This window comes from Pollicipes pollicipes, unplaced genomic scaffold (genome assembly GCF_011947565.3).
Source record: "Pollicipes pollicipes isolate AB1234 unplaced genomic scaffold, Ppol_2.1 Scaffold_7231;HRSCAF=8579_pilon_pilon_pilon, whole genome shotgun sequence".
NCBI lineage: Eukaryota > Metazoa > Arthropoda > Thecostraca > Pollicipedomorpha > Pollicipedidae > Pollicipes > Pollicipes pollicipes.
Window position 1 is genome coordinate 32,376,647 of NW_023597034.1, and position 12,419 is coordinate 32,389,065.

The window sequence follows — 12,419 nt, forward strand, 5'->3', positions numbered from 1 at the left end:
TGTGGTGAGGCCCCTATGGTGATGGTTTGGTCTCCCGAATCAACTCTTCCACCCTCTCTCTCTCTCTCTCTCTCTCTCTTCTCTCTCTCTCTCTCTCTCTCTCTCTCTCTCTCTCTCTCTCTCTCTCTCTCTCTCGTCTCTCTCTTCTCTCTCTTTCCTGAGCGCTGGCTTGAAATTCCCGCCTTCGCAGTTTTGGCGAAGCCCCACACACGCTGAGCGGGCGTCGTGCGCTCCTCTCAAACCCTACGCGCGTGCGGCGCGTCCCCCTCAGGCCCCGCGCGTGCGCGGTGCGTTCGCCGCGGACGATGAGTGGGTGTCGAGTGGCCTGCGGAGGGCGGGGGCGGGGGCGGCGCGGCCGCTGCCTGCGCGCGGGCCGCCGTTAAAAGCACGGCAACACCGGCGGCGCCCAGTCCGCCCGTATCGCGCCGTGCTGGCAGCAGACAGCCGACCCGCGCGGCCACCTCTGCGACTCGCCAGACCCCCGTACAGGTGAGGCTACGGGCACCGCGCGCGCCCGGACGCCGGTCAGCAGACGCGCCGAACAACAGACGCAGGGGCTGGAACCCAGCAACGGCGTTGAATAGTAAATTGGAGTGCCGAAGGGCAGCGTGGGCCGGCCGTGATCAGTGGCCTCTGAGAGACCGTGCAGTCTGGGTGTCTGCCCCACAGATGGTGTGTTGTGAGAGTCAGGGTTAAGTGGCAGTTTAAATATTTAGTTTATGGTGCTTATGTACTTTTCTGAATATATTTTAACATGTTTTTTAAGGTTGCCAATAAAATATGTAATTTTTGGTGTTCATGTGCTGTACTTAACATGTCTTCAATAGGAAATAAATATTGTTTTGTCATATTTACGATTACTTGGCAGAGAATATGCAGGTTTATATAAAAATGCCTAGCCAGGAATGGTTAAACTGATAACGAGCATGTGGTAGAAGGGACAGTTCTAAAACCACATCTCCCCGATATGCTTGTCTTGAATTCTGAGGACATCCTAAATAGATCCTGTCGCTTGGATTCTGTACCCACCACCCAGGTATGGTGGCTTTCCAGTCCAGCGGGCCAGGTACCCATAGGCTGTTTTGCTTAACATATTGCAGAGTGATATCGTTTGTGTCATGGCATGTTATTACGCTGCGAATATATGGAGATAAATACATATGCTCTAACCCATTGTCAGTGCAGAAAGTCCTTGATCTTATCCCTCAGTCACAAATAAGAAACCTTAGAAATAGCTATGTCTAGTATCTTCCAATGCTGTCTGATTACCGGTACGAAAATACACATGTTTATACGTTTGTCAGCTGGTTAGGTGTGGTTTCGACTGGAGCAGCGAAAGCCGAAGTTAGCATCTGTGCGATGAGGCACATCTGTTTATATGTACAAATTAGCTAAGTTGTATTGTTCATGCAAACAAAACCGTTATGACAATTTACCTGCCCAATGCGCGTGGCAAAATCAGGTGAGTGCCTCTCCAAGCTGTCACCATGGATGTCGAGAAGTGCGAGTCATGACAGTCGCGCTGTTAATCGCCTTCGGGATCAGACATCATATAACCGATCAAATACATGATGTCATAAGGTTTTAGTTAAAGGCCATTGATGAGAAAATGCGATGAAAACAATATGCAATGAGTGGATATTGTTGGTGGACGTTGTAGGGCCTACGCGGCGATACTTGAAGCCGCTAATGTGGCAGCATTCATCACCATGAGGACCGCTACAATCGTACGCTATGGTCTACTCAAAGAGGCTTGGCCACCCTTGAAGTTTATTCCAAACAGCTTCTGCGATGCTTGGGTGCGGTCGCTCAGTACTTTTACTTTGTCATCCAAAACATAAGATGAGCCAGTGATTTGTATTAGATCTTGAGCATGAGGAGGGCTGGTGACAGTCGCCACAGCACTCGTTTGCTTCCAGTGCAGCGTCCACCAAGTGCGCTGGTTGGTACCGCACCACAGAACAGATGCAAGAGACGCACTGGCTAGTGCACCGTAATGCGTTAAGGGTGGGCTTGGACGTCCCAGATGGGGTGGGTGTTACAGCACATCGAGTCCGGCTTGACTCGGGAGATCTTTCTTATAAAAAAGCAGTCACGCAATCTGTCGCGAAGGAACTTTGGTCACAAAGTTCACAAAACAATCGTTCTAACCGTGCGTGGACCATAAACGTCATACCACATTGACCGCATCGGCATACCACATGGACCACGTCGGCTTGAGCATAGAATGCATTTTGATAGATATGAGTAAGAACACCGATGGCACAATTATGCAAAAATCGCTAGTTCAAATAGAGGTCTGAGGATTTGACTAATCTACAAAAGTTATACTTAGTCTATGTGCCGTTGGATTTACACATAACACACGGCACCCTACCTTCCACAAATTTCACTGAATTCTCGCCTTATTGTATCAACCTTCTCTTACTCTGTTCTGTGGGCTTATTACCATAGTTTGACTTTACATGTACTATTGCATTCCCTTGTGATGGCTTAAGTGCGAGCTATAAATGAAGCCGATTGCTCCACAGTATAACACAGAAAACACCCATGATTTTTATTCAGGTAAATCGTGAACTGGTATTGTTGTGTCGGACCACTTCACTCCCTGCGGGTGCTCTTATCTGAGATCCTTTGACTCGTATGGGGAACTTTTGATTAAACAATTTCATAGCACATGTTTGTTATCCCTGCAACGCGAACAATATTACTTCGCACGGCATTTGCTCACTTTCTGTTTGTTCTAAGATTCAGTGGCCTCATAACCAGAGTCTGAGCCCACAAAGTGAGCCCCTCGACGTGTATTAGCCAATGACTCCCGAGATTCATAAACTGAGATCCTTGGGGTACATAAACATAGTGTTCCCGAGACCCATAAACCTGTGAGCAAAACAAATGTCTGGCGGCGTAGCCTGTACTACATTCCCTCAGAGGCGGACCACGAGTCACTCCACACTGCAGACGAAGTTGGCTGTGGAAGCTGGTGAGGCATTTCGAGCCGATACCGAAGGCACCCCGGCGTCAGGGCCACATCGGGCGCGTGACATCGTGGGGCAGTGCCAGGAAGGTGCGCTTACGTGGCGCATTACGCGCTCGTTAGGCAAGACCGCTTATGATGCTCGACTTGGAGCCTTGCTAGACGTTAAAGAGCTTGCGTAGCTTAGCATGAAGTGATTGCTGTGATATAGACGATCTGTAATGCTGAGACGTGTTGAGGAATCTGTCAGACCCCACAGCAATGTTCGTGTATGAACACGATCAACGTGCACAACTTTGACAACAGATGGAAAAATAATATGTCAAGCTTTACATTAATTTGCCGTTCATTCTAGCAGCGACTCGTTGACATTTTCTGGTATCCGAGCCCAAGTCCTCGCTAATCGCATGTCTTTTCGCCGTAAATATGGTTTCGAGCAACAGGCCGTGCTCAACGGCGCAACAGGCGACGGAATGTATAGGCGCTGCCAGGCTTAGGCCAGTGGAGCTGGCAGCTGCGTATGCAATATCCTCTTTAAAGACGCTGCATTGGTGATTGCTGGGAGAACACCAGGCTACCGCGCTGCTGTCCAGCTCGTTTTGACCCGACAGCAGTTGCCTGACGTGAACGCAACGCCGCTGAGCGGCACTGCTGGCCGGTAAGCCCTTGGCACGGCCCATGGCTCTGGGTCTGGCGCCTTTCTGCGGAAAAGCTGCGATCTTGCCCCGCTGTGCTGGTGTCGGCATCCGCGGGACTTGGAGATGCACACGCAATCTCGCCAGGTCACGCGAAAGTCCGTAATCCCGCCAGGTCGCACAAAATCTGATAATACCGTCTGTCCCACAAAAAAGGAGAAGACGCCCAGGCGGGCGGCGGTGGCGTATGCTAAGGGGTTTTTTACCGTCTACTGGTTTATCTTATGAGTAGTGCCAAGAATGATGTTTCTGAAGCATGCAAAGCGTATCATATCCCCAGCTCCAGAGTTTTGTTCTCAACCAGGGACAATACCATTCTGGTACATTTTTACATTTTCACTAGCGTCGCGTTTGATTGTGCTTTTAGATGCATACAGGTTGATAGTCGATTGATTTAAGTTCACGTCGCAACATAACGCGACTAATGCGTACAAGCTGAGTGGCCTCAGGTAGTTTGCAGATCGGAAACCGGGCGCCAATCCGTACGATGTATTACTCGTCAGCGTTAGCGCGTTGTTCAGGTTGTTCACAAAATGAGACGCTGTGCTCAGGTTTGAGCCACCTTTTCCGGCCTGGCTGATGCCGGTGAGTTTGGATAGTGATCAGTGCGACCTCGACCCTCTCTGCCCCTGTCTCGCCCCCGCTGCGTCCCAAAACGCGGACAAAAACACCGGCCGGGGACCACACATGACCTCTGACCCGGTAACCGATGGCAGCACCAATTCCGGCCGCCGCGAACGCCGGGGAGGGGAGTCGCCTCCCGCAGCTCGCCGTGGCTAGCCCGCAGGACAAACATTTGTACAGCGAGGCGCCGGGGAATATTGCTAATCCCGCGCCACGTGCATACTCGCGCACCCCTGGCGGTACACAGGGGGCGCGGCGGTCAACGGCGCATCTGTAATCCGCCGACCACGACGCGCGCGCCCGCGTGGCGCGCCGCGCCGCTGAGTAAGCCCAGGCTAAGAGCGCCATGCTCTGCAAACAGGCGAGAACAAAGTTGATCTGCGTCATCGTCAACGCTAGCCAAATTTCCCGTCGAGTTGGTGTGGGGATGGGCGTTGCCAGTTTGTCCTGAGGTCGTAAAAGGGGAGAGTTGTGTTTTCCTGTGTGCTGGCTGTTTTATTGCGGCCGTGCAGATGCTGTCTTTCGGTTTAACCGTCCATGATTCGGACAGCCGATAGGTGAGCTCCGTGTTATTTGGCGTCCAAACGGGAGGTGCGGAGTTGTGGAGTTGTTTATAAGGGGATTGCTTGGGAGATATTGTTACTGCTCTTTGGTTCGAACATTTTACTTACCTAGTAATGTTGGGATGAGACGATAAGCTGCTGTGTCAGTGATACCATTAAAGGCTTTTTAACGGTTTTTTTTCTGACAGCATGCCGAGAATGTTAGGGAGCATTTTCAGACGCTGGCAGGCACACGCAGAGACACTGATATCCTTTAAGCATATAGGAATTACCCTGAAATAAGTTCCGCAAGTTGTTAAGTGTATTTGCGAGGAATATTATTCATTAAGATAAAACGGTAGTAATAGCCTTATTTCTCAGAGCAAAAACTAGGAGAAAGGAGATATAGATGCGGTGATATAACATGCCTACATCAAAACGAATAGCAGAAGTGAATTCAAAATATTGAGTCATAAAATTTTGAATTCACTTCTGCTATTTGTTTCGATAAGTCATGTTGCAGAAGTATCAACGCATGTGTATCTCCATTCTCCTGCTTTTTTCCAAGGGATAGGGGCCATTTCTGCTGCCTTATCTACATAAATAAATTTGTTCTACTTTTACAACTGTAATATCCATTCCTACGGCTCATATTCAGCTGATAAACATACAATTTTTGCGAATCGGGGTCACACAATAATGTGGCGGTAAAAATTCGCAAGAAAAGTCTTTTTTCGTACGCATTGTAAGTGCCTTGTAGTGTGTACGGAGATGGTGAACAATTCGTTCTGCGACATGTCTTAATGTGTGGGTCAAATTTTATGCTTCGTTTTTTATTATCGTTGATGATAATAACAATTAAAGGTGTTGTGTCGCTGTAAGGAGAGTCATTTCAACACACATGCTTGCCGCTACTCTCTAAAATTTGAAGGTCCCTTAACGCCATCGTTAGCTATGAAGCACCGGTTCAGGCGCATCAGAAGCTGCCGGAGGTTTTCTAAAATAGCTTTTGAACTACTCGATGCATGCCACTTAAGCTTTTAATGTTGACGCTAATACTTATTTCAAATCATCTGTGCCACTTTTGAGAACCCTCCCGTTAATAGGTAATGGGTAATTGTCTCTTCGTCGAGGTCTTGCACGACTGTATCGGAAATGTATGGTCGCACATGTCAGTTTTCTCAAATTTTTTTCCACAGTAACCCAGATATTGCTTTTAAAATAGCTGCTTCTGCCTTAACATTTCGTCGGGCCGCTTGATCACGATTGCTAAAAGCATTAATTTTCTCAACAGTATTTGTTTTACTTGCATACCGGCAGCTGTCAAAGGATTTGTTCCGCACACTGTATAGCTTAAATGTCTTCGTCTGAACTTTAAGGGGCTTGTAATTTTATCCGAACGGGCTGCACAGAACATTCAGTTGAATAGAAAGCTGGCGAATTAAGGTCTGTTCACATTTTTTAGCTCGTACGCACGTGCGAATTGAAAACAACCCTGACCCTGGGCTTTATCCGTGCATCTGCCTCCCTCATACCTTTGCTAAACGCGTCATGCTTTTCGACAGCTATCTCCACCGCACACTCGATTTTTGCCGTTCCCCTTTCTCCCGCTTCGTCACGCTATGCAGTTTTTTGTTAAGAGGATCCCAATGAGCTGAGCTGCATGTGTAAATGCCTAGCATGTGACATATTTTCGTCATATTTGTAAACGATTTTCGGTAGCTTATCCGTTGCAGCTTTCTTGTATCAATCAATGTTCAAGACGATTGAAGCGGACATTTGGGCCTTAGGTTTGACTTACACTGCAACGAGCAAGCCACTTTGCATCTCAGACTGAGCACCCTCCGGTATGCATTACACGTCACACTTCTGCTCATGACGTCACCTGCTTTCGACTCGCGTTTGAAACGTGTCGGATGCGCCTAAAAAGGCCGTGTGAATAGATCATTAGGCTTCAGCGTGTGTCTCAAACTCCGTCACCCATCGTCAGCCTCAAAGCCTCGTCACCACGAAAGCAGTGAATTCGTCGGGGCGTCCAAACTGATCGGCTAGCCACTAGCAGCGTTGTGGGCGCCGCCATGCCTGAAATGAGATGATTTAGCGTTTGCAGCGTTAATAAAACTTTTTGTATTTTACGCCTAATCTAACTGAATTGTCTTATTGTAATAGAAATAGGATGATCGAAAGCATGCCAACGATTTATTTTAGACATTTAACTCGAGTCAAAAGGAAAAACAAGCTCTCGGCCGCCGGCTATTGATGGGCTGTAAGACTTTTTCCTCACCAGTCACATTTTCAAACGCACACGAACACATGCTTCCTTCAGCATTGTTTGGCAGTCTTTGTGCCGTACCATGGTCAGGTCAAACATATTCAGAATGCACTTCATAAGAAGCCACATGCAATGGAGTCGGCCAATGCCGCATTATAGTCGAGAGATTGTGGTCAAGACATAACGCTCTATTGATGGTAACGGAAACACGATGCAATGATGTTCGAATTGCGAGACAACCGCGTGCAGACTACCCAACGAATGAAACCAAAGGCCAGGAACTTATCACTGTGCTTGGGCTTGACTTATAATTTCTGATGTGGATTGAGTGATTAATTTTAGTCTCGGCGCGACTTCAGGTAACCAAAAGCAGCTCGATTCCAGAAAGTTAGAGTTTTTTTAAAGAATTTGGGATGCTGTTAAGCCGCCACACGACATGTGTCACAATAGGCGTCGAGTCGACGCAAGCGAACGTCTGCAAGATGTTCCTTTAGCCGATGCCTGAAGCCTGCTGTATTTGCATTTTTCTCTTATCAACGTAAAACTGGTCTCGCCTTTTGTTTTGCAAGGCTAGCACGCAATTTTATAATCAATCCACATCAGAAATTTCAAACCAGCCCTGAAACAATGACTAGGGTCTGACCTTCGGTTTCATTCAACTGGTAACATACGCGTGCGGCTTTGTTGCCATAACAGCATTACCATCTAGTGGGCGTTATCAAAGACTTACAACCAATGGACGGCATAACGCCGACTGCCTGTTGTTCCTTTTCATTTACATTGAATGTACACAATATGATTATTGACACGTGTTAGGTCATTTTTGTTCTTTTTTCAATGTCTAGAGTCGTGCCAGAGACCTTGTGTTGTCTGTAAATCGCGTTTTAGGTAATTCTGGTGGTCCGAGTTCAATGTCTACCACCGATTTCTTGGTCAGGTCAATTCTCTTCGTTCATATGCTATAACACCTAGTCCTGTGTATTCACTGCAGAATATTTTTGTGATATGCTCCAAGTATTCAGCCTCTCTCTCTCTCTCTCTCTCTCTCTCTCTCTCTCTCTCTCTCTCTCTCTCTCTCTCTCTCTCTCTCTCTCTCTCTCTCTCTCTCTCTCTCTCTCTCTCTCTCTCTCTCTCTCTCTCTCTCTCTCTCTCTCTCTCTCTCTCTCTCTCTCTCTCTCTCTCTCTCTCTCTCTCTCTCTCCTCTCTCTCTCTCTCCTCTCTCTCTCTCTCTCTCTCTCTCTCTCTCTCTCTCTCTCTCTCTCTCTCTCTCTCTCTCTCTCTCCCTCTCTCTCTCTCTCTCTCTCTCTCTCTCTCTCTCTCTCTCTCTCTCTCTCTCTCTCTCTCTCTCTCTCTCTCGCTGACCGATATTTCTTGCAGTTGGCCAAGCTCACCTGGCATCGTTTGAGATAATGGCGTGATCTATGCACAACATGTTTGGTCCATCTGACCCCATTTGACATGTAGCAGGCCATGCCAGCTTCCGACACTGCATTCATCGTGTATGCAATCCTCCAGAAGCATAGAAATTAGTCACCGACTGTTTTCCATCCGCGATCGGCATTGTCTCAGCCCTTTCATTTAGAGGGATGTAGAGGTTACAACAGCTAGCGCGAGATACAGAACCTTGAATCCAAGCTATAAATGGTCTCTCAAATCCATGAAATATAGCTGGCATATCGGCTGACGTTGCTGCTGACTATTAATGACAAGCGGAAGCCTATAGATCGCACATGACAAACGACCTCATGATTTAAACGCTTCATATTTTGTGGCGCATTAGTGTCTTCTATAGCTACATGTGGCACCATCCGTCTAGTCTTTATCAGAATCTCGTCGCAAATATAACGAGGATGAAGTCGTTGAATGCAGTATCCGCCATTTCATCCATCAAATCAGGCCAGACGTCTGGAAAAATGTGTGAGCATCAACGCTCCTTTGATCGTTTTGTGGATCTGTCACCATAACCTGCAAATCTACTGGCTCAATGCATTAAGTTCGAGCTGGTTTATTTCAGCTCACAAAGCGTCCCAGTAGCAGCCGGGGCTGGCGGAGGCCATTGGCCTCCCCACTGTCACCCATTCATCACACTGTCCTCCCGAGGAGTCCTCCCCAGCTGAGGGCACCGGGCAGGCAGTTGGCCACCGTCGGGGGGGGGGGGGAGGGGGGAGGCCAGCGCCCTCCTATGAGGGCTGGGCTTGCAATGGTTAGACAAACGGTTCGTAAAGGTCGCACGGAGCCGTAGTGATGCAGACACGAGCGGGGGAGCTAGCCCACAGATGCAGCGGCTTCTTAGTGGTATGCTTTAGTGCCGTGTTGTAAGCTTGAGACGCTCGCCGACGGACGCCGCAGTGACGCGGAGATGACCGCACGTGCCGGTGGACCGGGTCAGGCCGCGCTCGGGCAGCCCCGGCCGGCCCTCTCTGGGCTGAGCCCTGTACGGGAGCCGCGTCGGCAGTCATCTCCTTGGAGCTGGGAAGAGGCGACTGTGCCCAACCATTACTTCGGCTCCGGCCTGCTCACCGCTCCACGGGCGCCTCAGGCTCTGACTGGTCCGAGGGGGACCTGTCAGGATCCGGCCGGCGCACCGCTCCACGGGCGCCGCAGGCTCTGACTGGTCCGGGAGAACCTGTCAGGGTCCAGCCGGCGCACCGCTCCACGGGCGTCACAGGCTCTGACTGGTCCGGGGGGAACCTGTCAGGGTCCAGCCGGCGCACCGCTCCACGGGCGCCTCAGGCTCTGACTGGTCCGAGGGGAACCTGTCAGGGTCCAGCCGGCGCACCGTTCCACAGGCGCCTCAGGCTCTGGCTGGTCCGAGGGGAACCTGTCAGGGTCCAGCCGGCGCACCGTTCCACGGGCGCCTCAGTCCCTGACTGGTCCGAGGGGAACCTGTCAGGGTCCAGCCGGCGCACCGTTCCACGGGCGCCTCAGGCTCTGACTGGTCCGAGGGGAACCTGTCAGGGTCCAGCCGGCGCACCGCCCCACGGGCGCCACAGGCTCTGACTGCTCCGAGGATGACCCATTCGCCCTCTGTCATTACGGCGGAAGCGGCTGAGATCATCGGTTCGACGTTTGAACAGTTCGCGGATGGGGGTGAGGAGGGGTCATCGTTATTGACGCATTTCATATCAAGATCTATTCAGGCTTTTTTAAATTACGCGTTTGTTGAAGGTCAACCTGCGCAGCTCTCTTAACATTACTCCAATGACGTCGTAAATTTGATTGTCATTTTTGAAAGTCAGTGATATCTAAGGGATCAGAAAACATTATCACTTCGTTGGAAGTGTCTTGTCACGCTGTGCAGCTGAACATTAGCCGCCCAGGGCTCGCCGGCAAGGAAGATGCTGGCATGAAAACAGTGCACGAGCCCAAGAGCAGTATACTTCTTCGGATAGGTTGTTGCGAATGATGAGCGTCAAGGGGTTCAGACACATCAGGAATCTTAGCCTCGTTTGTAAATGCAGCATTGAAATATCTATCAGTGAACATCCTTTTTGATTTTTTTTATTAATAGTCTTAATATTAGTTTTTTCGTGGTGTATAGCGTTGACTGTTACGTCGGCAATCACTACAAACTACGCATTAAGTAACGTTGACGAACATTGTACTCGCCTTAACGGTTAACTGCGGCTCCGCTTTTTGCACCCCCAGCCAGTTTGTGCGGGCTGAAACCTGTTTTCGTCCGGTGATATTTCTCAAGCTTGAAGTCAGTGCGGGTAGCCGCTTTCTCCTGTTTCCCTGAGATAGGGGGGTCTATACTCACGCAATTTAACTATGGCTGATGTTTGACAATGTGAATAGTAGCCGTCGCCTTTCTAACATATATGTAATGCTCATATCCGCCTCTGGCGATATCCGAAATCAATGGCGAGTGCTGGGTATACGAGGCTGCTGGGGGTTTGCGCACGCTTCGTACGGTGTTGAAGTGCTTACAAATCCTAGCATCAGGCATTTTCTCATACTTATATAGCTGGCACCGGCCCTTGGCCTGTTCCATCCGCCTCGGCAACATCCGCAGCCTGCTAGGATAGCACACCACCTTGCTTCCAGCAGACAGCCGGTTCGGGAACGCCCAGATTGAAACCTGAGCTAACTTCCCCAATAATTTCCCTCGGATCCGTCCCTGACACCCCCTTTATCCGCCTGTGAAATAGTTTTGCGCTCCGCGTTGAATGCATGAGTCATGGGGTCGACCCACAGCTGGCGACCCGCAACACGCTGCTAGTGAGGCGAGGTGCTGCAAGGAAGCAGGATGAAACGATGAGGCGGCCCGCACCTGTGGCAGTGCTGGAGATTTAACACGGCAAGCTATAGGATATCGATGTTACGACACACATGTATTTCGTGGAAAATCTGCGTTTTCTGAGCCTCGAAGTGCGACATCCATGCCAAGGCACGACCATGCTCTGCCAATCGAGCCTGATCACTCTGAAGCTCTTTGAAGAAATGCGTCGCTTTTGGTCCGTCAGCAGAAAATTGCTTCTGGATGGACAGGTCGTTAGGCTGGGTACGTGCCGAGGTGATATCGAATTAAAGCCTTAAGGAACCCGGCATATAAGATCTAGGGAAAGGAATTACGATCATCAGCTGTTCGTGACTATAGGAAGGGAAGCTTTACGGTGCGTCGTGACCGCATTGTGCGCGTCTTGGCCGTCCTTCTGTTGGTGGTGACAAACGCGCCATCATCGCACTTGGGCGTTTGGGCCTTGCCACGACGCATTCTTTCCACGATTCGCCATCCTGTCTTTACATTTGTTTTGTCCACTTAAGTTTTCTCACTTCAGCTATCCCACTTTAGCTATCCCATCTTTCGGGTGGATATTTCGTCTTATACGCGGCTTATCTTTGTTGCGATTCTCAATAAGATATACAAAGGTTTCTGTGGCCTCTGAGATCAAAGCCAAAGTCACATCAGGTCACCAGGCATTTTGTGTATGGTGCGGGCAACCTCGAAATACCTCCACAATCCAACAGGTTTTCGGAACATTTTAACGTCTACCTCTCCCCCCCCACCCCCGGCCTCTCCCATCCACAAAACTGCTGTGAAGCAGGGTCCCTAATTTGTTAAAGCTCCCGCGTTCTTTGCTCGGTCGTGTCATCACAGTCTTTGAACCCATCGAGAATGCGTCCAGCGGCCTCCCGGCTTTGATCCACCTCGCCTGTGCTCTGAAACTTGACACACCAGGCTCAACTCAACTAATTGCTGTAGCCTCTCATCACTGTTAAAGACTCCCTTGTCCGAGCGCCTCAGCTTTGGTGGAACGTGACTTCCCGTTGTTCCACATATGCGCTTTATGTTAAATGTCAAGCGA

At 49.6% G+C, this 12,419-nt stretch overlaps 1 protein-coding gene across 1 annotated transcript in view; it reads left to right on the plus strand.

The window, feature by feature from the left end:
• Window positions 1-396: 396 nt before the first annotated feature.
• LOC119110552 (uncharacterized) overlaps window positions 397-12,419 on the plus strand; it is a 33,304-nt gene continuing 21,281 nt past the window's right edge. The window contains exon 1 of the mRNA XM_037234427.1: window positions 397-489. The gene's annotated coding sequence lies outside the window, so the exon portion shown is untranslated. The remainder of the gene's footprint in view (window positions 490-12,419) is intronic.